This window comes from Zosterops lateralis, assembly GCF_965231275.1.
Source record: "Zosterops lateralis genome assembly, chromosome: 1".
NCBI lineage: Eukaryota > Metazoa > Chordata > Aves > Passeriformes > Zosteropidae > Zosterops > Zosterops lateralis.
This window is the reverse complement of record NC_139762.1, coordinates 144,034,501-144,058,380: the sequence shown is the minus strand read 5'-3', so window position 1 is coordinate 144,058,380 and position 23,880 is coordinate 144,034,501. Positions and strand designations below refer to the sequence as shown.

The window sequence follows — 23,880 nt, the reverse complement described above, 5'->3', positions numbered from 1 at the left end:
TATTTAACAGTGCAAAGGTGGATAACCAATTGAAGCTGTAAGGAAGCAAGGAAGATTGCTATACTCATCAGCAAGAGCTGAAGCCTTAAATGTAAGAAGAGAAATCACTTACCTAGAGACAATGAAGGGAACCAATGAGGAATGGGAAGACCCCAGACATTAACACTGGTTGGACCTTTAGTGAGAGAGGTGGGGAATTTAGACTGTAAGGCAGAGCTGCACAGGGATTTCTTTGTTTAGGACCTCTGGAGGGACCCAGCTAAAGGTGTTTCTACTGCTGTATTACTCAAATAAATTGTCTTACTGGACCTGAAGCCTGAGACTGCTACAGCATAGAGCCGAGAAAATTCTTTAACACCTACCTATTTTTGTCCCTCACAATTTCATCTAACCCTTGCAATTTTTCCACTCACTTTTTCATGTGAAAGCATCATGTTTCCCTCTACAGTATTTCCCTCTACTAATTAATTCCAAAGATATTGCTGGAATTATTTAGCTACATATTTACCCCATGACACCAATGAATGTGTCATGGCCACTGGGTTCTGGTGCATGCTCAAACACCTCAGCTCCATCTGTGATTGAGATCACGCCTACTTCTTCCATTACTTACCTTCTATTAAAAAGATCTCAGCTCCCCTTGGCTCCTTACACACTCTGTTGATTTTTATATATTTTAGGTATAATGGGAGATATAAAATAGAGTCTTGAAGAATTTAGCAATATGGAAATTAATAATATGAAACCAAGGAAAGGGAATAGGAAGACAGAAGGGCTCAAATACCGTGCCAGAGAGATCCACGGAGAAAAAACATATTACAGGCTACTAATACTTCTGGAAAAAGGACTTGAGGTAGCACTCTGTTGGTACACTTAACAGGGGAACTCAAGAGGTGTTACAACACTGAAGGAAGCCAGTATAATTTGGCAGAAATGGCTTTATCTGCATTGTCTAAATCATCTATATCTGGATTTTATTCTTCTGCTATACTACAAAATGAAACTCTTTCTTTTTTTTCTTTTCTTCTTTGTTTGATTAGAAAATTGATATTCCTGATAATGTTCTGAACAGCTAAAATGCCTGATGTGAGATTAAATGAATTCCTTTTATCCAAGTATAAGAGAGAGGGCACCAATTTTCCTAATATTAGAAAGCACACAATATAAGGGTATGTAATTTAAAACACATTAGCAGCTGGATATTTCCCAATCCTTCATTGAGCTGTCTGTAATGGAAGAGTATTGTGCAATAACCCCTTTCACTCGCTTATGCTCTGTGTGACAGCAAATCTGAGGACTGTTTTAAAGTGAGTCTCTGATAAGCAGAGAATCTAGATTATAATCAAATCTTTTGATAGGAAGTTCAAGAATACAGTGAAATAACATGACAATTATGAAGAGTAGTTCACTTCAGGAAAAAAGAATAAGTTTTCTTAACATTTTGAATAACCTATATTAAATCTTGGGAATGTGGTGTGTAAATTAGACAAGAGTTCAGGAAAAATCAGGCAAACCAGATCCTTTGAAATAAAAAATTCAGGCCTTAAGTTTCTAGAGTTTTTCTTCTGCTTCTAATTATTTTCTCAGCTTCCAGAAAACACGTGTCCTAGCAAGGCCCACCACTAATTCTTTGAATTACAGAATGCATTTTAATAGGTATTTGGAATGGCTGCAGCTTGTAACCAACAAGCCCATCTTAGTAATGTCAGTTCATTACATAGATATCTGTTTTCATACTATAAGGGCAGTAAACTCTAAAAGTACTATCATAACTCAAGAAAAATGTGATGGCCCCAAATGTAAAGGCCCCACTTTGAAGTCATGTAAAATCCAGATTCTGTTTTCGGAAATATATAATAGCTCCAGTTATGATCAATCTTATTGTTATTAATATTATTTTTGATAATTAAAAATATGAACTTTAATGAGATGAACCAAATAACTCATCTCTATATCTGTTCTCTTCAAATGTGATAATTTTTGTTCTGCCTAAAACAAAGAATTTCAAATACAATGTGGTAAATTTCAATGGTTTCTCCAAAGAACAAACATTTTTAAGCTTTTAAGCTGGTTGGATTTAAATGCTTACCTCCTTGTAAGTCTTGAAGCCTGTCTATTCTGCCCAAAGATTTGCACTAAGTCTGTAACATCAGCCAGAAAAGCCACTGAATTTTTTGTAGTTGCCTCCAGTCCTTGCGTCACAAAGCAGAAAAAAATATGTAAAAAATCAGGGAGTTAATATGTCTTTTCCTGCTTCTGGGATATAAGCTGAGAAAGAAAATCAAGCGAGATTTGGATTTCTGTTTCTGTTTACACTTATGGAACTGGGCCAACAATTCCATAATGGAGAACAATAGATAAAAACAAAACAACAACAACAACAACAAAAAAAAAACCCAAACCAAAACAACTACAAAGAAAACCAACCAACAAAACAAAACAAAAACAAAAACACAAAAAAATCCTAATTAGGTAAGTCATTCTCACAATCTTAGGCCTGTCTTTAAAATGAAAGTGGATTCTGATCATCTTGTGGCACCTAGTTTTCATCATATAAAATTCTAGTGACTTACAGATGCCCAAGAGGTCTTAAGACATATTTTGTTTTCTTTGGACCTGTTGAAGGCAATAACAAAACTGATATTTTTGAAGATATTTTAGTGTTCTTCTTTCCATTTATATGTAACTTGAAGCAAATAGACTCTTGCTGCCTTTTCTTCCCTTCCCTTTCACCTATAGGCAACTTAAAATCACTTGTCTCACTAGCAAACAATCACAAGTTTTTTTTATCACATTAAATATAATATTTATGTACTTTAAAATTTAATTCAAGTTCAACATGTCTGAAATTTATTTTTTTTTTTTAAAACTATAGCCTTCAACTTTGTCCCAACACATATTCTTGCATCTAAAATATACATAAGTATTGCTAAGCAATGCTTAGCAGATGCTGTTTTTAGAAACTTCTCTTATACAACAGCAGCTCTTCGGTATTAATCATGCAAATTATAATTATGTTCTTCAATAGAAATCAAATTTTAGGCTGTTAATGACCTTTATAGACATTTATGTGTCAGCAGGAATCATCTGTGTATCAAGTTCAACTACATATACATAAGGCAACTTTATAAGATCTTACCATTTAAATCAAAATGAAATCATAAATTGTGACTCCACTAATATCAGTCTAACATTATAATGCAGTGGCAATTTGTTTTTGCTTGCCACCACTGGCAGAACTAAGCAGCACAAAAATTATTGAAACAGATGCACAAGTAATCAATTATGTCACCTTATTGATGCATTCATGATTATGCCTTAATGAGGCAGAATTTCTTAAGAGGGAGTACTTGTCCCTAATGAATGTTTCTTCAGATGCCAGACTTGTTTGTCTTATGCACCTGCTTTCCTAGTATGACCTGCTATCCGTAATTACTATTTATAGGTACAGTAGAAAATCAAAATTCTTGAAAAAGCAGTAGATAAAAGATCCTTCGTTTCATTACAGGAAAAGAGAGTTTGTGATAAAATAAAATGAGATTCTGAGATGTGACCAAGGTCTTAATTCAAACAAACAAGTTTTAAAAAAGGAGGACAATACAACATAAGATTTTAATGCAAAATAAAGATTTGGCAGCTCTCTAATGGACTGCTGATGGGATTTGAAAAATCTATTTCTTGGTTTTCTTTCTCTTCAACCCAAAAGCTGGAGCATAATTTACCCTGTACTAAATTTTTTCCTGTTCCTGTCAGTATTGACAGTTCCTCTTAATACTGGCTGGTTGAAAGTTCAATAAAATACAAGACAAGAGTCTGGTGGTGGAGAGAGTGCTCAACAACCCACTAACAGAATGGAATCACGAAGTGCCTTGAATGGAGTGGAAAACAGAGTCCTGTCATATCACAGAATTTCCTATAAAGTATTTCCTATCATGAGACTGGGGATATCTTGGCACCTGAAATGTGATTCAAAATCATTGTTCATCTAAGAGAATGAAAAGTAAATTTGTTTTGTTTTGTTTCAGTGCATGTGCACGTCTTTTTTTTTTTTTTTTTTTTTTTTTTTTTTTTTTTTTTTTTTTTTCTCCAAGATTTATAATATATCTTTTGGTATTTTTGGTATGACTGTAGAGAAAAACAAGTTTTCATCTCCAAAGCTCTGGAGAGAACTGTGTTCACACTTTGGGAAATGGATTTATTGTGTTTCCCAAATGCAGGACATCAGCTCTTACTATTTTATGATCATTTAGTTGTAATTACTGTCTTTTAGTACTCTCTTTATGTCCTGCTATAGAATGAACAATTTTGAAATACCTTTTGATTTTTTTTAAATAAAATTATTTGGAAAGCTCTTTTGACCTTAATTATTCACTTCCTATAAAGGCTTATTGGTGTATTCAGTTTCTTATAAAATGTCACCTCAACAATTTTATTTTATACATATTTATACTTATTAGACCCTAGTATTTATATGATGACTTAATAAAGGCAGTGACAGTTCATATTTCACTTCAAAGCAAAAGAAATATTTTATCTAATTCTCTACTTATCTCTAATGAGCAAATTGGCAATTAATAATCTTACTGATTCTCTCATAGAGTATTCAAAGTAAATGCTAAGTGGTTGTAGAAAGAGGAAATTCTGTCATTAATGGAGAAAGTATACATGCTTGGGATAAGGGCCTTGCAAAGTATTTATTCTCAATCATTCAGAATAATAAAAAATCTGGGAATTGGACTTCAATGGTCCTTGTTGGGTGCTCTCAACTCAGCTTATTCTGTGATGCTATGAACAGTTGGTTGGATGTTGGAGGAGCTGATCTGAGTGCTAGGTCATTCAGCCTTGTTTTTTTTCCAGGCAACTTGTAAAAAACCTCTAGTGAGAGAAATTGCATAATCTCTGAGCAGTCTGTTTCTGCATTACTCTCCAGGTTGTATTCCTGTTTGTTTTCATTTTTTAAATGTATAGTGTGAACTTCCCAAGCCACAGTTTATGGCTGCTTGCCCTTATTATATCATCCACCATGAATTCCTATGAAAATCTGCACCGAGAATGAGTTCCAGTTGTGAAATACAGACCTAACACTTGAATGGGCAAACATGAAAGAAGAATTAATGGGGTTTTTTTTTGCTGTGTACAATTTTTTTATCACTGCAAGGCCAAATTGCTTGTGGATCTCTGTGTAAACAATAAGATTTTGAAAGTGCAAGTGCAGTAACAGTAGGGTTTTAGATCATATTTTGACCTCTCAGGAGCTAACCTTCTAGTAGAAATACAGTCTGATCACCCTTAGCAAGTTCCTTGCTTGTAAAAACAGCAATGAAATTCACACTACAGTGATAAGATCAGTAATTAGTATGCACCTGCTGGCTTTGCCCTGGTAATTCATTATCGTGAAGTTATCATCGAAGCTGTGGTGTGTTGATTACACATTAACTTTCATACATTACCAGTGGACCAGTGAATTGATGATATATTACTGTAGAACGTCAGGGAAGCACCAATAGTAAAATACAAGAAATAAACTTTGTTGTTTATTTTTTTTGGTCAAAACAAGATAATTTTATGACAAAGAAAGACACTAGCACAAGAATTATGGTCTCAACATCCTTCATCATTAAACAATGGACATTGGATATAAAATTGGATGTGGGCCAGCAATGTGTGATTGCAGCCCAGAAAACTAGGCTGCGTTGAAAGTAGTATGGCCAGCAGGTTGAGGGAGATGACTCTCCCCATCTAATCTGCTTTCATGGGACCCCACCTGGAGTACTGCATTCAGATTTGGGGTCCCCAGCACAAGAAAGACCTGTTGATGTGTCCAGGAAAAGGCCACAGAAACGATAAGAGGACTTGAACACCTCTCCTGTGATAAAAGGATGTGAGGGTGGGGTGTTTTCAGCCTAGAGAACATTCTAAAAGACCTGATAGCAGCTTTTTAATATACAGAACCGGCTTGCAAGGAAAATTAAACAGTTTCATCAAGGCCTGCAGTGACAGAACAATACCAATAGAAATATATAGTTAGACTCTGCATAGAACACCTGTGAACCTGGCTTTGTTACATTTTTATTTCAAATTAAACTTAATGCAAGATTGCTTCATTAGCACGATATTTGTTTCTACAGTGGAGTAGGGAAGTCTAATACTAAACATGCAACCAGGAACAACTTCTGAAGATCATTATGTTCTCAGCTGTTGATATGGTGTTGGAGCAATTCTGCTCATGCAAAGAAAAGTGTAACACTTCCAATACTAGAATATATCATCATTCTTTCAAGTTGTACCTATTCCTTAAAGAACAATAGTTGTGAACATTTCTCTTCTAAAAGAAAAAGACCAGTAGGTTTGTGCTGGTAATAGCAGTTATCTTTACATGTCCAGTCAATTAGACTGGACAGTCAATTTACTGTCCGGTTGATTGCTAGATTTGCTAATCTAACAAGAAGAAATTAAAGGATTCCTTATTTAAATATCTTGGGCAGGACCATAATTAGTTTTCAAGCAATAATTATTCCAAACTATATCAGTGCAAGTCTGAAACATAACAATATGGAAAGTCAGTAGAAAAATGAACAATTATAATTCATTTAAATGCAGTTTGGAGAATTGAAGTGAGGTTAAGAAGATATTGCAGAAGACACATTTTCTGTCTAAGGGCCCATTAAGACGTATTTCCTATGAAAATATCACAATATATAGGATAGAGTTCTGTTCAGAAAAAAAAGCAAGGAGTAATAAAGAGAACAAGAAAAAAATAGCTTTGTATCTTCTGACAAAGAGTATCACAAATTCTATCAGCTTTGAAGAATGGAGCATGAAAGTAATTCCCAGCACTGCCTGAAATACTTAAGAAATATTAGTATTTTTTACAAAATTTTAGAAATAATTGGAAATATTTGTCATTTTCACAGCAAATATACTCTCTTCTGTGGTACCTGCTGCTGCTCTTGTGGGCAAAACATTTTTTGATACCCTCCTTACCCAAGCATGGACATTTATGCCAAAGAAGCAAAAAACTAAGTCCTACAAAATTGAGGGCATTGACTTGCTTAAATCTTTCTGCACTTTCCAAAGGAGATGCAGGATGGATGAAAAAAAACTGATCAAGTTCTACAGGAAACTGAAGACTTGTCCCACCAGGCAGCCATTTTCCTCCCCCCTCCATTACAGCATATTGGACATTGATATATTCAACATTCATGTCACTCTCTCCATCAACAGGAAAATAAACTGAAAATTCATTCTTACCTCCCACTTCAGCTTTAACGTATGAAAATATTTTCTTCTAATTCATTTTGCAGACACAAGTATTACACGAAGAACCACTCCATGGCAATTTCGGTTCTCATTCTTCAGTGAGACTACAGCTTCATCTGAAATTGAACGTAATTCAGATGAACAGTTTATGAACAATATTCTACAAAAAAAGTCAGACAAGAGGGAAATTATATCATATTTTAACTTCAAGCAATCCTAGCCAGTTGAAAGGACAGACATTTAGTAAACATTAATTTTGGTTAATGAAGCAGATTGTTTTTTGTCTAACAACCAAACCAATTTTTAAAATAGACTTTATATTGTATGAGACTTCAGTAATGGATAATGCTACCTAAACAATTCAGAAATAGAATTGAAATAATTTTACAAGCTTAGATGTTTTGACTGAAATCTACCAAAATGTAATTATCTTTTTCGAATGGAAGTGTTTGGGAAGTGCAGATTAAGTCTTAGAAAAATGTAGAATTTGAGTTTCATCATTCCTATTAAATGTCTTTGACACTTACTATGGAAAAGACTGGTCTGATCATCTATTATTAAAACCTAGCTTGGTTATAGATAATCAGTAAGCTTGCGTAAATAAAATGAAGGAATTCTCTAGGAAATAGCTGAGTCTGTCTAAATTCTAATTAAAACTTTAGTATATTCTTGGGGTTTACATGCAGGAAGAAATTAACTGAAACTAAAATGAACCCAGTCTGGCATAAAATGCATAAATAAAAAGCAATTTTTCAAAATCACAACCGAAACCAGCCAATGTTAGAATACTTACATTAAAATTGTAAAGTTTAAACTCTTTTTTTCAATATTTCACATGAACAACATTTGCTATAGGATGCATAATTCTCCTCCACTTATTACTACCTAAATTGTGAGTTGTGTCCTTACTTGCTGGGCCATTTTGCTATTCAATTAACTTGTACTTACTTTCCCCCTGTTGGAAGCAGCTACACGTCACAGCATGCCCATAACACTGGCTGATAGTGTTGGACCTCTGTTTAGAAGAAATGTATTCAAGAGGTCTCTGTGACAGCCTGAAGTTTTCAAAAGTCTGATGTCTGTAAGCTAAGTAAGTAATAAGCACAAAGTACCTTAATTCGAAATGCAGAATTACACTTGCTATGTGGTACCGTAAGTTAAAATTGGACTATGGTCCAAGGTTAAGGCCACATTACTATAAGCCTCTAATAGGAAAAAATTGCAATAAAATTTTTGAACAAAGGTCAAAAATTACATTTTTTTTGGTCTATTTTATGTTGTCCTGTGATGTAGTCATCTAATCATAGAAGGCCACCAGGTTGGTCAGGCTGCATAATACAACCTCAGAAAACTGAGATTTATGTCGCATGGCCTTAAATAATAAATAATACCTGATAAATAATAATTTTATCAGGTAAACTTAATATTCTTACAAATGTTTAGCTGTTTAAGTATAAAGCACCATGCTGCCCCTGAGCTTATACATATTTATTTTGTTGTGATAAGTTAAAATAGCTGTGGCGTTTTTATGCTTCTGCCTCAATGTCTTTAGGCATTGATGTACATTTTAGACAGTCAACATTAATTACATAAATGGCAACAATCTGTAGCAGTTTTCTGTGTGAAACCACATCATTTCTCCATCTACTTGAACACTTCAGTTGTAAGAGAAGCTTTTCTGGCTTTTTTCATTTACAGATTTTGTTATCCCACAAGGTAAGAACTACCCCTCTGACCAAGGTAGGCAGAATGTTATTAATGACCTGTCAGCATGTGAATCCTCATAATCTTGTTTTTCTCTTGTTCCTGCTCTTTGACTTAGATTTTTCATAAGCATAAAAACAAATACATATAATACACCATTGCTACAGCAATGTTGATTTTATCTTAGGGGCTAATGATAGAAAAAACGAACCATAGAACTTCCTATGGCATTTTTTTTTAATATTTCTCTTAAATGAAATTTTCTTGCTATTTGGTTAATTTCCTTCATGCAATCTCCACTGATTTCCATTCTATTTTTACTGTATTTTCTCACTTTACTCTCTTATTCATGAAAAGACTTCATGTCCTTTTTCTCCAAAACTCAATAAATATTAGATGATTGTCAATACATTCTGAATAACTTGGACTTCCATCCTGTAAGACAATTCAACCCTATTCCATATATACTTTTTCCCAGAACTGGACTCAGATTAGAGAGCCAAATTTGGCTTTGTAAAGTTTTTTCTTCTCCATTATCTAACTTTAGAATAACTGCCAATGTTTTTTATTTACCTCCTTTAAAAAAAGTATTTTTTAAAAATATTGTTAAAGAGCTGTGAAGAGATGGATGGTAATGTAAGTTTGAAAAACACTGGTTAGTGAGGATGCATTATTTTATTTTGTTTACAATATGGAAAAGAAAAAAAAAAAAAGAGCTGCAAGACAATAAAAATGTTGCTTGGTTTGTTTGGTGTTTCTTGCTTTTTCTCCCCTCAGTTTTAAGTTTAGCTTTTCAGTTTCAATTCCAAAACCATTACTCCTCTCTTGAAACTCATAAAAAATAGCTGGGGTATATATATATATATATATATTCATTTGAGTTCCAAGATACAATAATTTATTGGTGGACTTTAGGATGTGATAGCAATCTTTAGACTTTTTCCTTCTAAGGACTATGACAGCCTTCATGCTTTTTCATTTTGTGAGAACAGCTAAAGTGAGTTCATTATTCATCTCTTATCACATTTTCTTCAAATTTGAGTATGTTGGATTTTCTTAGAAATCTGTTTTAGTAAATGGTGCTGTATGTAAGTGGCTTTTAGAGGAATAACTGGGATTTCTCATACACAATATTGTTGAAAGGCTATTTCTTATTAAGCAGTATGCATGTATTTTAATAAGAATGAAGAAGCTCTGACTTCGAAATAGCCTAAGGCACCGAAGTGCTTTGTGACTATTTGGGATGCCAGTAGCTTCACAGACTGAGAAGTGTAACAATTCCTGGTTTCCCCAAGGCATCACTGTCTGAAGAGTTGACCTTCTTCCCGACTTGAGGTCCTGCTGTCATTGTGTAAAACTAAAAAGAACAACAGTTATTTCCAAGCTGAAAAGCATTTTAAGTCATACTACCCCTTTGAAAAGAGGTTCAACCCATATAATGACATGAAAATTACTACCATTGCCTAATATTAATTCTGAACTAAAAGTCAGAAATAATTTAGAGATGCGTTTTCTTACAATCACGCATATCTTTTGCTGTAAAACCCAAAAAGTGCCACTATTCCACTCAATGTCAGATACCATCTTGGAAGGCATTTGCACACTTCTAATGCTTTTTTCTGTTTGAAGATGTGAGTGGTGGAAAATAATGGTGCTTCTAAAGCTTTTATTATAGCCAAAAAGCATCCTTGGCCTCACAAACTTTTTATTTCCATGTGTTCTCCAGAAAAAAAATAATTGCATTAAAACATTTATGTGAGTTCCTGTGTCTGCATATATAATATAGGCACATGTTTGCTTATATATGTCTATATACTATATTATACCTAAAAATTATTTACAAATACATTTCTTAGATCATAAAGAAGAATATTGAATTTTTAATATTTAATCTTTCTGTTGTTATTGTTAACTGTCACGGTACCTATTAAAGTCATTAATAAATAAACTAAATAATTACAACAGTTAACTGTTGTATTGGGTATTCAGAACAGCATTTAAATTATATAAATTAAAGAAAACTGTGGGAATATTTGTGTCTATATACAAGCATATATATCTATTTTCACCTTCAGCTTTGTGAGAATCCCTCACTTAATCAAAATTTGTTAGTATTATGAAAAACATTTTTTTTCAAAGGTGATCTCAGTTCAACTAATAGTATATCTCTCACAGAAAAGTGTTGAACAAATATCCTTTTGTAGTCTCTTGGAAGAGAAGAGTAAAACCCTAAAGGCTTTTTGGAAGAGTTTCAGTGGAGAAAAGGAGAACATGACAGGCATCATCCTTTTTTCCTCAGTGTCAGTGTTTTTGTGCCCAAGGAAATGAGGCTATGCCTGGGCCTTGTCTGGAAAGCTAATCACAGGGTGACATGTGTGTCATTTCTCATAGACTAATATTGAGCAGCATTCCTTTTTGAAATTTCTGAGACAGGTCATGTCAAACCCCATTAATCAAAAATGTTACATATTGTTGCAAGTATATTATATATAATAAGGAAAAGCCTTACTAAATTATTTTTATGGAATGCAAAAATCTTTACTTTTGAAACTCCTGAACAAAAGGGAATAGCTCTAAGTGCCTGTGTACACTTATGTCCTTTATAAAAAAAATGAGTTGAATCATTATACTTTTTAGAAAGAAGGCAAAGAAGATTATTCCATATATAGGTGTCAAAGCATGAAGACTCACAGAAAAAATGCCACATATTTGAAAGTAAAAGCTAGTTTTTGAGCTTCTAGCTCTAAGAAAATTTATTAAATATAAGGGAGGGTGAAATCCATTCACATTTCATTGGGTATTTTTTCATTTTATCTTATATTATTACAACTGGAATTGTAACAAAGGGTCAAATTCCTATTCTTGTAATATGATGGGTGATTTAAATACTACATTACCTTTCATATCATGTTACAGAAAATAAACAAGAATGTAATAAAAAGTAGAGTGGATGTTAGTTGATTCCATAGAGTCTGCTAGAAACATAAAATCATAGAATGTCCAAGGGTTGGAATGGACCTTAAAGATCATCTAATCCCAAGGCTGCCTGCTATGGGCAGGGACATCTCTCACTAGACCAGGTTGCTCAAAGTCTTATCCAACCTGATTTTGAGCACTGCCAGGATTGGAGTGTCCACAACATCTCTGGGCAATCTGTTCCAAAGTCTAACCACTCTCAAAGTGAAACATTTCTTCCTAATATTAAATTTCCCCTCTTTCAATTTGTACCCATTACTCTTTTTCTATTGATGTCTTTTCTGCCTTAAAGTCATGAGCCAAACAAGACTAAAATGATAAAAGCAGTTGCCATTTAATGAAAGTCATCCAGGTGCATTTATGGCAGAATGCACATGTGCTGTAGGACTTCAGTGCTTTTATAAGTTTGGCAAGTTAGCATAATTGACAAGAATCCCCAAAGAGGAATATAGCTAATGAAGTAATTCCCTCTCTTAATATTGCCCCTATTGAAGTCTCCCTCTTGCTTCTAGCCCCACACTGTTTATGTCTAAATACATGGGAAAGTGACATGGCCTTGGTTCACTGAAGAAGCAAGATTAGAATAAGATTCCAGGAACACGTTTGTCTAACAAAATGCTGAATTTACCTAAGAAACTACATAATTATACAATAATAGTCTACAGAACTAAAATACATGAAAAATATAAAAAAAGCAAAAATCTTTTGGCATCACTATCACTACAGTTCTTGATGAAAGTAACTCTCCAGCTCCCCTGTAGGCCCCATTCAGATACTGGAAGGCTGCTATGAGAAACCTCCTTTTATCCAGACCAAGGAGCCCCGACTTTCTCAGCCCATCTGCTGAAATGTTCTTCTCCTTCAGCTCACGGGACTGCCTAACACAGAGAGAGTGCATCAGGGAATGCATGTCAGCCAAGCCAGAGTCTGGTTTGCCTTCTTAAACTGTATATTCAATCACTGTTGCCTCTGGTGTGAGGCTGGCGACCTGGTAAATCGGGGGCCACGGCGAACTTACAAACTGGCCGGACAAACCACGCGTGACACCAATATGATGAACGGTGGAATGCGATTTATTTCCCATGGGCACCTGCTTAAATAACCTCGGTGCGCCCACGTGACTCTCGGAAAGGGATAGACAGCAGGGTTACGGGGCAGTAGCATGGAAAGGAGGAGGACCCTATTCTCCTCGTACATCGCGTGATCTTCCGTGCGATTTTGCTAACTACATTTCCCCCCTCTCTATGACTAATAAAACTTTCAACTTATACAAACTGCATAAACATAACAACAACAAAGAACTGGAACAACTTGTTAGTAGAATGTGCGAGCAAGTTAAACTTGTTAACCAATAAATGCTGACATTGTTGTCTTTTCAAGCTAGCTGTCTTTGCTCTAAAAGCATAATGTCAATTCTGCTTAAGCGAGCTTTAACAAATTGGGTTATTTTGTTAAGCAAACAAGGGCCGAACACGAGGGCAAGCAATATGGTAACCACTGGTCCGATCAAGGTGGAGACAACGGGGGCAATCCGAGGATGTTGGCTGAACAGGGAATAGAACCAGTTTCGCTGCTGGAACTCTTGGCCACGGCGTATAAGTCTTTCTTTAAGTTCTGCCATGGATTGCCTGATCGGACCTGAATGGTTAACATATGTGCAGCATTCCTCGTTCAATGCAGTGCAAAGTCCTCCCTGTTGCATCAGCAACAGGTCCAAACCTCGTCGGTTCTGCAGCACCATCTCCGACAAGGAGAACAGAGATTCTTCCAGTTTTAAAATGTTTTTTGTGAATCTCAAGGAGGTCTTCATCAATTGCTCGCTGGAGCTGCAACAAATTCTGTTTCTGTGTGACCAGCGAAGAGATGCCTGTAGCTGCTCCTGTTCCACCTAGAGTTAGAAGTACTGCCAAACTGACAGCTGTTACCAGTTCTCTCTTTTCGCGATAGCGTGCTTCAAAGTGGAGCATCACCTCATCATCTGTGTGGTACAGGATCCTAGGGATGACAGCGACTTGAACACAGAAATCGTTAGTTGCATCAAACTGCCTGATGGAGACACATGGGGTGATACCTGTGGTATGACAAGCCCACACACTCCCTGGTGCTGGAATGGCCCCTGACTGTTGTTGGTCTAGGGTGATCGAGGTGTTACAGTGCTGTTTGTTTTGAGTGGCTAGGGATCTGCTGCCAATGCACAGTCCGTACCCTGAGATCATTCCCAGAGTAATTCCCTTGCGGGAAGTGTCCCACTTACATTGTTTGGGATTGGCTCTTTTAGAATATTCAAACATTGTGCTGACACCTATTCCTTCGTAAAAGGGTGGTTTGGCGTCATAGCACAACCAACATGACTTGGTAGGTTAGGTTGTGAGTAGTTTAGTGACGCAAACGCAGCGTATAGCATTCGATCAAACAGACCCTGCAAGGCTACTTCGGGTCTGGGACTGGCTGGTACTGAATCGGGCTCTGCCGTTGCAACGAGCGTTTTCTCTTTTTGTGAGGTTATCAGCTCGTTGGGCCCTACTGCAATGTATCGTGTGGGTGGATGAGTTCTGATGATCTGTATAACTGTGCCACGGCCAGGGGCCAGGCGTATTGAGTCGTCCCGACGCCTGTACACTGACCACAATCTGCCGATCGCCCATGTTGGGTCTTGGGGTCGCAGTACTGTGACTGTGAGGTGAGAGCAATTTCCCGGGGATTTACCTTGGTATGTACTTTTTGATATACAGCCGTGAGGCCAACTTGTTACTTTTAGGAATTCATCCTCCTTTGGAGGTTTCCACCAGTTACCTGTTACTATGGTTTCACAACCCCAATACCTACAAAACCAGTAACCTGATTTAGTGTAATAACTCTTTCCGGGGTTGTGGCTTGGACACCAGTATGTCACTTCTTCAATAACTCTTGCCTTACCGGATCAGTCTCTCGTAAAGATGTCTGTCAGACGCACCGTCCACGCGGGTGAGTTGGTTTCGGGCCGACCTATCACATCGCCGGTGATAAAGTTCCTAAAGGTCCAGATGCTGGGCTGGTAGGGATGTTTACCTGTGCCGAGATGAGCTGATGGCAGCGCAAAGCAGATGCACCAGAACAAAGTCGGAAGTTTGACTGGCAACCTGTAGTGGACAACCTGTGGAAAGACACTCGAAGGCAAATTGTTATCTAGTCTTTTCACTGGAAATATTCGTGCTGCAGCCTCCGGCAGGTCTGCAAGCGCTGTTTGCACCTTTCCCCAGTCTGTCAGGGGCATGGACTTAGTCTTTTTTCTATGTACATGCCTCATGGGCCAGTCTGTTTGTTTAAAGAAAACTGCTGGTGTGACCTCTGCGTCTGCACTAGAATCTGAATCATCACTAGACTCTTCACTGGTGTGGCTGTGTCCCTTATATTCAAATCCCTGTCCCTTGTATTCACGTGCCTGTTCCTTGCACTCACGTCCTCGTTCTCTGCACTCACTTCCCTGTTTCCTGCATTCACATCCTCGTTCCCTGCATTCACGTCCTTTGCACCACCCCTCTCGGACCGGCTTTGAGACCTGCTCGACCTCCTCCTCCTCCGAGTGAGAGGAAGTGGACTGGTCAGAGACTTCCTGTCTCCTGTGCTTTTTGCTCTGACTCCGCCCTCTGGGTTTCTAGTGGGCGGGTGTGCCACTCCTCCTGCTCTGCCTCCTTTCCAGAGGCATTTCTGCCTTAAAAGGAATGGCTGGGGAACCCGTTTTCCGATTGGGCTCCGACTTCTCCTCCCCTCCGCGGACCGCACCTCCCGCTTTGTAGTCACAAACGCGCGTGTCTGTGGCACGAAATTTCACGGAGCTCCGCCCTTCTTCTTCAGCCTCAGCGCCATGTTGTGGCGCGTATGGAGGTGGCCTTAAGTCTATTTGCCTTAAATTTGCATCCACAACGTTCTCCCCAGGGCTCGGGGGGCTCTCTGATAGGTTAGAATCGACTGCAGACTGGGACTTTAGGACCGGAGATGTGGATCGCGATCGCGTGTTAGTTTCAAGCGCCCGCCCGCTCTCCGCGCCAGGACTCCCCAGCACGGACCGTGAAAGGTTATCAGTTTCAAGCCCCCGTTCTTTCTCAGCGCGATCATTTTCAAACGCAGTCTGTGTGACTGCTCCGATGCCCAGCCTGGGAGTTAACCTCAGGCATTTTTGAGCCGCAGCCCACGTCTCCTGCTCCTCCAGCGCTTTCTGCAGCGCTTTCATCACTTTGCCCCAGCTTTTAAGATTTTTGCTGGTAGCAGAGACTATAACGTCTCTCGCAAGTGCATTAGTACACCTCTCCCAGCATTCTGAATGCAAAATATCAACGGGGCGATCAATTGCTCCCAGAGTTAAAAGCCCCTTAACCGCAGCATCAAAATCTTTTGCTTTACACTTAATTCCCCACTGTTCATAAATTTCTGAAATTACCTTGCTAAACATTTCCATGCCAGCGGTACTGAGGAGCGTCCTCCTCCATCAGGGTCGGTCGTAGCGCCCTGGTCGCCTCCCGTTACCAGCGTGTCACCCATCGCCCAGAGCGCACACACCCCGCGTGTCGGGGGTGGGGCGCGTTCCCGGGTTTCGGCACCACTTGTTGCCTCTGGTGTGAGGCTGACGACCTGGTAAATCAGGGGCCACGGCGAACTTACAAACTGGCCGGACAAACCACGCGTGACACCAATATGATGAACGGTGGAATGCGATTTATTTCCCACGGGCACCTGCTTAAGTAACCTCGGTGCGCCCACGTGACTCTCGGAAGGGGATAGACAGCAGGGTTACGGGGCAGCAGCATGGAAAAGAGGAGGACCCTATTCTCCTCGTACATCACGTGATCTTCCGTGTGATTTTGCTAACTACAAATCACTGGATTAGAGATAGAGAGAAAAAAATGCATGCCTATTCTTTAAGGTTTTTTGTCTATGGACCCTCTGCCTCTCTTCTTTTTTTATTCTTTCTCTTTTTTTTTCTGAACAGATAACCATAGTTCTAGCAATGGCCAGAAAATAACTGGATTTTCAAATTCTTCAAATATGTAGTAGTATGTACTCACTTTCTTATGTGAGTATTTACAGAATAGGTCTTGAAAGAAAATAAGCCTGGTTTTTCTTCATTAAATACATTTTTGTATTTCATTTTCACTAGGAAAGCTATGTCATATCCTCCTTGAATTAAATAAAGACATCTTGAAAGTTGTACAATGAGAATTTTAGCATGTTTTACATTCACACTTCAAACACTGACAAATAAGTGGAGTAATCAAATATCACTATTTCAGATTATTATTAAATTTGTGATGGACTAAATTTTTCTTCCATAGCACTACATGCATTTCCACAAAATTCTACAGACATGCCATAAAAAATTAAAAAGCAAATATTGAAAAAGTTTGGAAAATAATTGAGGGAAGAAAAACATACATGTCCCTTGTATTCAGGTACTCAGTTACCCTTCACTCTGGTGGATACAGCGGTCCCTTTGAAATTCAGGTCCTAAAGTATTTGTGTCAATACTGTCAATGTCTACCAGGTGGACTCACAAAGTCTATGATGAATGATCAGGTAGTGTACAACTTCATACTGTTCAACATTTCTGTAGCACATCACTTGATAAATGACTATGACAGTAACTTTTAACTATAGATTCAGGAGTTTCTTTCATGAATGTTTTTCAGCATATATAACACTTTGTCCCACCAACCAAACTCTTTTGAGCTGGTGAGAACCTAAGCCCACTTAAAATTATAAAGCCTATCCTCCTTTTTGTTAGCACATATAGTGATCAATAGTATTTAGCAGATATTTAAGAAAGGGGAGGACAAGTCCTACCTACTTTTACAATAATTTTATGAATTTCAGTTTTTGACTAAGCTGGTAGAAGGAAGTAAGGGAGCTGTTCCCTTTGCAGCATCATGAAGTATAAATTATTTTCTGAAAGATGAGCAAGTTTTAGTATGCTTCCATAGTTTAACCCCAACGTACACATATGTCAATATTTTTCTGCCCTGCTTTATGAACAGAAATAAAATGGAGAATGTTAAGGGAAGGAATACTAATTTTTTCTCTGTTAAACGCCATAGTTCTAGGTTGCTTTTTAAATTTAATATTCTAATATATGGTAATAGTTATTGTTTAACCTCTGAAGAATATGTAAGGGAGCGAGGAGTATGACTGCCATATGTAATTACACAAGTGGAAAATATAAGACAAAGAACACAAAAACAAAGGACATGGTGAAGAATGAAGAATAAAATGTGTTCATTGAAATCAAATTACCACTATACCTTAAAAATGAGAGCCTGTATCAATGTTTTCCTTTAAGAAAGTGAACTTGATCAAAAAGCATTGGAGTGGTGAGGGTTAAATATTACAGAAATAGTACCTACCCCACCTGAGAGTGTTCTCTGAAATTAGTTTGAGTACAACTTAGACAATGTATATATTTTCCCCGCTGGTGCAGACTCATACCTAAGGACTGAAAACTAACAAGACCAATCCATAGTTATATATGTACACCTTTTTATCTTGGTAAAAACAGATGAAACTCCCAATTTAGCAGCTAGTTTCAAGTGGTGCATTTCAAAGAAAAGGTCTATTACCCAGGGGAAAAAAGTTAAAAATGAGAAAAAAAAAATGAGAGTGACTATTTTAGATATAATAAGGACTTTTATCTGGAAGCACTGTTGTCACTGATATTAATCTATTCATTAACTTATTTAGCATGAATTCATAATCTGGCTGACATTTAAAGTAAGGTCTCCACTGTGTCTGAAATAATCAGTTTGTTCTGCATGGCAAAACTATTTACTCTTGTTATGTTAAAAATGAATCACATTAAGAGAATCTGACTTCAGCTGGCAGTTAATTGAGATCAGGGATACGACTCTGGTAATCGCTTTACAAATGAGTTACCTGTTTGCATTCAGTTCTGACTCTCAGCTCCTAGCAACTGTCAGGTCTTTGTTAATAGATCTGTATCAACAGAATTCTTCAGAATACATCTCTGATGAAATGAAAAGAACATACCTTTTACTATGCTTACTAGTGGCCTTATTGTATTGTGAACTGCTTTTGAAAATCAAGATACCTACTGTTAAGATTGCATTTGACCTGAGAAAAAGCAATAAAATTTTAATAGTATTTTAACAATAAAACAAAGCATTGCTTGCATTTGATTATGTCACAAGTAGTATTTTATTGCCAGACTGATTCATAAGAAACTCACTTGTCTTTTAAAAACACTGTGAGTAAAATACTCCAGGACAAACTGCAGCTCATGGAGATCCAAGCAGTTATTCCTGCTAAGAGAAAACTCTTGTGTAATACTTTCTGATAACAACAAGCTTAGTCTCCTTGACCGACCTAGAAGAAAAAGACACAAACAACCCATCTGACAATGGGACTAGAAGGTTGTTGTAGCTCCCTTCCAACTATTCTATTTGTCTATTCTATTCTTCTATTCTATTCTTCTATTCTATTCTTCTATTCTTCTATTCTTCTATTCTTCTATTCTATTCTATTCTATTTTATTCTATTCTATTTCATTATACACACACTAATTCTATACTCCTTCTTAGTAGATTATATGGATCTGCAAGGGAAGAGTTTAACAATAAATGCCACCAGTACTACAGACCAAGGAACTATGGAAGATCACATTAGTAACTCAAAATCAATCTTTATATATAAATTTAAGGACACTGATATTTGTATTCATAACTTTATCTTTTATGCAGTGTGATATGCAGGAATAAAAAAAAATTACAGATTATGGTTTCTCTTTAATAACAGATATTTAAAAATGTCAAATTATCCATTTTGGTTCAAAAAGTAACATTAAAACAGTGTTTCCTCATAAAATAGCCCAAATCTTTCTAAAATCAGCTGCTTGTGTTGAATTAGTTTAAAGGGTCAAGACGCACTCTGGATATTCTGTCATTAGTTGTGGATGATTCAGCTCAATTTCTTTTTTGCTTCTTAAAATACAACATTCTTCAAGTATCTTAGAGTACTAAAAACTTGCATCCACTTGCAGACCACATATATGAAATCCTCCTTTCTGACTTCACTTTCACTATTAACTGCCATGTAGCTATAACAGCTATACTTTACCTGTTACAGCACAGTGGGTGTTTTCTTGAAACTTTCTACATGTAATAAACTTTGCAATATATTGTTTCATGAAAGTGCAAGCTGGTGGCATATTAAGATACACTTCTGTCACCCTGCACAACCTTACATTCAATCTGTCATTGTAATGAAATATTGTACTCATCCTGATGTAGTCCTGGGGTAATATTACACTTAAAAATATATGTTTTGGATAAATCATAGAAATATTGACACTTACCTGACTCAAGCATTCTTCAGATTTTTTTAGTGTAGCCAGTCCCTGTTTCAATCTATCATTTCATGTCATGAAACTTCAGGAATAACTCAACAGAAACCATGCAAAATATTTTTATGGCCCATACTGAAAGATTTACTGCAAGACTACTAATAAAACCAAATAACAGTTTAGCAAAATACTACTTTTTTTAATATTATTATTTTGTCAGTCATATATGTTTTCTTATCAAAATTGTATCACTTGGAATCAGAATTTTGGAAATTAAATTCCTCGGTCTTGTAATTAAGTAGCCTGAAGATATATTGCATGACATAATTCTAAGCAAAATTTTGTTGCATATTTTCACAATAATACCCCGAAGACTACTATGTTATAACACATTTGTGTACCAACATTTCAGGACAGAACTTCCTCTCTGCCCCCTCACTTAATTTCAGATGTGTGATCTGTCTTCATTTCAGTTTGAAAAGTTCCAACAAAGTTTATTGCAGTGAGGAAAACAAGAAGTAATGTTAACCATGGACTTGTTTTTGAAATGAAAAACAGCTTGTTATAAATCAGACATATATTCCATGTGCCTTTTTTTCTTTTCCTGTGCTGTAACAATAACCAAAGAGAAAAAAAAAAAAGATGCACTACTGCAAGATCTACTACTTTTTTTAATAGATACCTTTCTTCTTGATTTTTAGATTAAAATACAAGAGGGTTTTTTCCTCCATTTTGAGAGCACTAAGCATACCCAGTGCTGCCATTTTCCCCTAAGTAAGCATTTATATTCCCGTATAAGTGGACTGATTTGGAAATATAAGCTGAAGCAAATAGATTTATAAATTCTGAGTAATCCTCGGATGAAATTTTAGTGCTTAAAATTAGGAAGAATTTTCCTAGAGTGATTCAGAAAGGTGGCTTTTATACAGACATATTTTTAATCTTGATATCGTATATTACATATATGTACAAATAGTTTACAACTAAATAAATGTTAGTTTTATCTTGGCTCAGTAGATTAACAAAGTTGGATCTGATCCTAGAAAAGGCTGAGTCCCTACACTTGCCTTCAACCAGAGAGGAAACAGAAAATGCTCAGCAACAACCCCTCAGTGCAAAGGGTTCTTTAAGATACTAGCACATCTACTAAAATTCCTCTTTCCCCTGCACACCTTTTTTTGATTTTTGGCATATACTATCAATACAAATAAAAAGGTATTTATTGTGAAGCCCTGTATTTTTCTGATAAAATGCAAAAGCTTAAAAAGGTTTTTGTTTCCTTGTCTTTTTGGAAAGTTAGAATGTGAAAGTTTGGAAAGCTAGAATGTAAAAAACATTTGAATAGTATTTAATTATAAGACTATAATATATAATTATTAATTATATATTTAATTATAAGATTTTTGTGAACTTCAGAACATTACTGCTTCATTAAGTTCAGATTAAAGGAAAGAAAACTAATGTACAAATTGCGCTCATTTTTCCATAAAAAATAAATAATTTAGTTATTGATGACTACAGAAGTCATCACTGTGTATAACATGAAAACAATATTGAGCCTAAGGATTTCGTAATAACGTGGTTTGACACTGAGCAAAACCAGGCATGCACAAAAACCATTCACTCATTTTCCTCTGCCATAGTTGAGCAGAGGAGGGGAACAAATAAAGGGCTCGTGAGTTATGATGAAGTTTAGGAGAAAAATGCCCTAAGAGAAAAACATGTTTAAGTTTACGCAGTAAGAAGACAATTTATTATTAACAAAGTCAGAGGAGGATAATGAGGAATAAAATAAGCCTTTGAAACACCTTTTTCTCTCCCAGCCCCTCTCTCCTTCTCACAGACAGCACATGGAGAGAGGGCATGAGGGTTTTGGTCAGTTTCTCACTTAAAAAATCTTTGTTCAGTTCACTTAGGGAGAGGAGTCTCTTCTGCTGTGTCACAGGGTCCTTTTCATGGGAGATAGTTCTCTGTGAAATTTTCCTGTGTGGTTCTGATTTTCATGAGTAGCATGAAACCTGCAACCTGAGTGTGTCCCTCCCACAGGCAAACAGGCTTCCCAAATCTGTTTTATATGAGTCATTAGTTCATGGGGTGGAGTCTTTTAAGGATGAGCTGTTCTAGTTTGGAAGCAAGGGTCTTCCTTCCCTGTTTGGGTGTCCCTCTACAGCTTTTTTAGCATCCACTCCCTCCAGCACGAGGACCTTTGCCCACAGGCTGCGAAGGGCTTTTTATATCCCCTTACATACCTCATAAATTACAGGGAAACAATTTGTTTTATTACGTTGTTCACCACAGTTTGCAGATGAATCTCAGCTCCACTGCCTGGAGCACTTTTTCCCCCTCCTTCCTTTCACTGACTTTAGTATCAACATGTTGTCCCTTTCCAAATGTCTTCACTTTCTCATTTTTCTCCAGCTAAAAGGGAAAAAATGCTGCTGGTTGCATGTGCCATTGCCAACAAATTCCACCAGTTCAAATATTTCTGCAGGACTTCACACCACTGAGGAGTTGAGGAGTTGAGGAGTTGAGGAGTTGAGGAGTCAGGCCCCTATGTTGGGGCATTGCTTGCCAAGCTCCTCACCACCACAAAGGAGCATGTGGTCCCCGCCACGGCACTGTCTCCATTCAATGCCGTTTTTTATGCAAGGTACCAAAAAGGAGAAGCCATTGCTGCTGCCTCTGCTGTTCTGCTCCCAGCACAGATGGTTAAAGGCAGCTGAGCAGGTAAAGTTCACTGTGAGGTGTGTGGAGATCTTGGTGGCCACATGGCCCCAGCACTGGCTGCATGGCCCCAGGGCTGGTCATGCCAAGATGGCCCCGAGTGGCTGTCTCCTCACCCCTGGAAGAACAACTTTTTTTCTTCTTAAATATATCATCACAGAGACGTTACCAACTTCTCTAATTGGGCTAGCAATATGTCATTCATCAGAGCCTTCAGGGATTGGCTCTGTTAGACACAGTAGAGGGTTCAAACAGCTTCTCTCTCAAAAGCTGCCTCTGTGGCTTTCCCTTCCATGAAAAAAATAAAAGCCAGGTTGTGTTAAACCAATACAAATAGTTGTATTTTTTTCTGTTGCATATTATGCAGTACAACTCAGAATCATCTGCAAGTGTCTTGAAATTAGTTTTCATCCTCTGTTATGATGGAAGAACAAAGTATCATTCACTGAAAATGAATCAACCAAACATAGAAATTTTACAGTTTAAACAAATCATAGAATCCTGATCAGTTGTGGTTTGCCTTCACATCTGTTGCATAGCAATCCAATTGTCAGAATATTTACCCAGAAAGGTGTGTTTAGCTTTCAATTTGACAGGAATTATCCATTGAGCAGAACTGAGTTCTACTCACCAGAATGCATGAACCTGTTATAATAACTAATTAGATGAAAACAAAAAATAAAAACAATATTGAGTTCCACAATGCGAGATTATTCCCAGGCTAGGCTGGGATTTTGCAAAACACAGCTACTGTGTACAGTACAGTGACAACAACAAAATAAAAGGCAGATACTCATTCGCCTTCCTCACAGAAAGCCAGAATAATGCCACTTATAATATCAAGGGGGGGAAAAATTACAATTCTTAACAAAAATGAAGTTATTTATGCT

The 23,880-nt window shown here is 37.0% G+C and overlaps 1 long non-coding RNA gene across 1 annotated transcript in view; it reads right to left on the bottom strand.

Annotated features, from left to right (window-relative positions):
- Positions 1-13,123: 13,123 nt before the first annotated feature.
- Positions 13,124-23,880, bottom strand: part of LOC310915537 — a 373,604-nt gene continuing 362,847 nt past the window's right edge. Inside the window, exons 2-3 of the long non-coding RNA XR_014591177.1 lie at positions 14,857-15,073; positions 13,124-13,951 (exon numbers count right to left, since the gene is read on the bottom strand). This is a non-coding gene — a long non-coding RNA (uncharacterized lncRNA). The remainder of the gene's footprint in view (positions 13,952-14,856; positions 15,074-23,880) is intronic.